Below are 3,646 nucleotides of genomic sequence, written 5' to 3' on the forward strand. Positions count from 1 at the left end.
TTACTGCCCATTCCCTTCTACCCCCATCCCAAATATCTAGAGCTCTTTTTTATGAAGATAGTACTTAAGGTTAGGAGGGAAAAGGCTCCTTGCTTATTTTTACTAGAGAGAAACCTTTGCTTCCAATAGCCTCAGTTTCATCCTCTGAAAGTCGATCTCCAGAGTTCTTGTATTTTTTTTTTTTAACAGTGTTAACTCCATCTCCCTACTTCCAAAGATGCTCTGGCTTCTCTCAACTGCTCATTGTTTGTGCAAAAGTAACTGAGGTTTCACACCATGAATTTTAAATCATCATAACTAGGCTCAAATTCATCTTTATTAATCGAAATAGGAACCATTACAATCAACACATTTTGCCAACAGGAAATAAGTTTATTTCTGTAGTGTAAAAATCTGTTCTTTGGGATTCCATGAACTCTTGGGAAGGATTTTCTGCCTCCTGCTGGTTGTGGAAGTGTTTTCCCTGCAAAAAGTCATCAAGATGCCTGAAGAAGTGGTAGTTCATTGGCATTAAGTCGGGTGAGCCTGGCAGATGAGGCAAAACTTGGTAGCCCAATTCATCCAAGTTTTAAAGCATTGGTTGTGGGACATGCAGTCAGGCCTTGTTGTGGAGAAAAATTTGGCCCTTTCTGTGGACCACTGCCAGCTGCAGGCATTGCAGTTTTTGGTGCGTGTCATCAATTTGCTGAGCATACCTCTCAGATGTAATGGTTTTGCTGGAATTCAAAAAGCTGTAGTGAATCAGACCAGCAGCAGACCACCACACAGTGACCATGATCCCTTTTTTGGTGTAAGTTTGGCTTTGGGAAGTGCTTTGGGGCTTCTTCTAGGTCCAACCACTGAGATGGTTGTTGCTGGTTGTCATATAAAATCCATATTTCGTCACGTGTCACAATCCGATTGAGAAATGGTTTGTTGTTGTTTCGTAGAATAAGAGAAGATGATACTTCAAAAGTTTTTTTTTTTAATTTTAGTCAGCTCATGAGGCACCCACCTATCGAGCTTTTTCACCTTTCCAATTTGCTTCAAATGCTGAACGACTGTAGAATGGTCAATGTTGTGTTCTTCAGCACATTCTTGTGTAACTGTTAAGAGAATCAACTTTGATGAAGATTTTTAGTTGGTCATTGTCAACTTTCCAAGGCGAGCTACTGCACTCCTCATCTTCAAGGCTCTTGTCTCCTTTGCCAAACTTCTTGAACCACCCCTGCACTGGACGTCGTTGTCAGTTCCTGGGCCAAATGCATTGTTGATGTTGCCAGTTGTCTCTGCTGCTTTACGACTCATTTGAATCCAAATAAGAAAACTGCCCAGATTTTCTTTTTGTCTAACACCATTTCCATAGCCTAAAATACATACAAAATAAATAGCAAGTAATAAATCATTAGCCAAAAAACAAGGTGACAAATGCACAGTAAAATGATGTATAACATAACCATACTTATTTAAGAATGTATTCCAGTGTCAAATGGCAAATTTCAAAAATGCAAAAACCACTATCATTAATACATTTGCACCAACCTAATGTCTTCTCTACACTGTCTTTTTACTACTTGTTGGAATAGCAGGCTCTTGAGTCAGACTCAGTTCAGTTCAGTCGCTCAGTCGTGTCTGACTCTTTGCGACCCCATGAATTGCAGCGCACCAGGCCTCCCTGTCCATTTACCAACTCAGGCTACCTGGCTTCAAATCCTTTCTTCGTGGCTTCGTAGTTATGAGATCTTGAGCAAGTTCCTTAAACTTTCTAGGCCTGTTTCTTCACTGGGAGCGGGGGTGGGGGGGGGGAAGGAACAACAATAATCCTTATTTATGCCCGTTTCCCATGATTGTTATGAGGATTAGGTGAGGAAACCTGTATGCTGTGCTCATGTCTTTCCTTTTCTTCTCCTCCCACCCACCCATTTTTCTCTCTTCTTTCTCGCCTTCCCTCCCACTCTGCCTACCATCTCCTTTTCTCCCCGCTTTCCTCATTTCTTCCTCTTTTTCTTCTTACTCTCCCATGCAGCTTGGGTGAAGCAGAATCTACCAAGGACCAGCACCCAGATCCTGGGTGGGAATATTCGAGTCCCTACTCCTGCTTCTTTTAAACAAGGTTCGCTTTTCCCGATGCACAGCAAGCCAAAATGTTAAGACATCCAGGTGAGGTTTGCAGCAAAGAGAGTTTTAAGTTACAGACAATCAAGAAGACGGTAGAACAGAATTCAGATCTGCCTTCCGGAAGGTGAGTGACTAGAAGGGGGTGGTATCTATATGATAAGGAATAAAGCAATAGGGCGGTCTGAGCCATAGGGAGCTTCGGGAAAGGTGTGGTAATTGTCAATCTGCACAGGTGTAACAGCTGGAAGGCATCAGTGATGCAATGAACATGAATTTGGGCGAACTCGGGAGATGGTGAAGGACAGGGAGGCCTGGTATGCTGCAGTCCATGGGGTTGTAAAGAGTCAGACACGACTCGGTGAACAACAACAACTCACTACAGGCTTCTGTACTTGAAAACTTGGTGGCACTTAGCACGATCTGGCGGAGTTTTCAGCCTTTGATGTCAAAAGTTCGTGGGACACTTGCGTATGCCCAGTTGGAAGGTCAGGGCTCCAATCCAGTTTTAACCAGCTCAGCTCCAACTAGACAAGAGTGGAAGCCAAGTTTCTGGAAAACAACTCACGGGGTGCAGCTTATATTTAAGACCATGTGCTGCTTGGTGGACTATAATTAGTGAAGGCAGGTGAAATGGACTTAACTAATAGTTACCCGCAATTTTCATCTCTACCTCCTATCATGACCCAGAAAGCCAGCCCAGAGGCATTGTGCCCCCAGTATGAGGAGGTAACAGGAGAAGATCCCAGTGGTGTGGAGCTGCGTAGACCAGGTGTTTGCATTTCCTCTTATTTTTAAATTTTATTATTTTTGCATTTCCTTTACAAATGGATACAAGCACATTTAGTCTCTTAAAAAGTGATTCTGGGATGAAGCAATGACCCCGCCTAGGTTGACATAGGATAGGAAAACATCCAGGACCTCATAGATCCGGTAGGTTCTTAGAGTGGTCTGCCTTGTGAACTTATGACAACTTGTCTTACTGAGGGAAGGATGGAGAGGGGGAAGCAAAACAAAAGTTTGTATATGTAGGTGCCTGGCAAATTTTGGAGTTGCTTTGGTAAGAATTTGTAGATGAGTTTTAGGCAAGGTTTCTTTTTATTTATTATTATTTAGAAAAAAAACATCCTTTGACTGCATGGCATGTGGGATCTCAGTTTCTTAGTTCAGGGATCAAACCCATGCCCCCTGCATTGGCAGCACAGAGTCTTGACCACTGGACCACCAGGGAAGTCCCTGTTTCTTTCTAAGTCCTACTTAATCTATTCTGAGCCTCTACTGCTTGGGCAGCTGTGATGGTAGAACTATGTCTGCAGCAGACATGGAGAGCACGTGAGGAGGATCCCACAGACAGTGATGGTGATTAGCTTCCACTTCACGTGCCCACCCCTACAGATTTGCAGTGCTTGCCTGGAAATGTTGCCTTGAGAAAGATTCAGAGGCAGCATTTAGAATCAGAGAAAAAGAGTGCTATAGTTTCTTATCAATGCCTGTCATGGGCAAGGTAAGAGTGATGGGTGTGTGTGTATATGGATATGTATTTGCCAGATCG

The 3,646-nt window shown here is 43.2% G+C and overlaps 1 long non-coding RNA gene across 1 annotated transcript; it reads right to left on the reverse strand.

Annotated features, from left to right (window-relative positions):
• Positions 1–298: 298 nt before the first annotated feature.
• LOC123328026 lies at positions 299–2,205 on the reverse strand. The gene is made up of 2 exons (XR_006542735.1): positions 1,944–2,205; positions 299–1,346 (listed from the first exon to the last, which is right to left on the reverse strand). It is a non-coding gene; the product is annotated as an uncharacterized LOC123328026 (long non-coding RNA).
• Positions 2,206–3,646: the final 1,441 nt, after the last annotated feature.

Source organism: Bubalus bubalis, chromosome 11, assembly GCF_019923935.1.
Source record: "Bubalus bubalis isolate 160015118507 breed Murrah chromosome 11, NDDB_SH_1, whole genome shotgun sequence".
NCBI classification, from domain to species: Eukaryota; Metazoa; Chordata; class Mammalia; order Artiodactyla; family Bovidae; genus Bubalus; species Bubalus bubalis.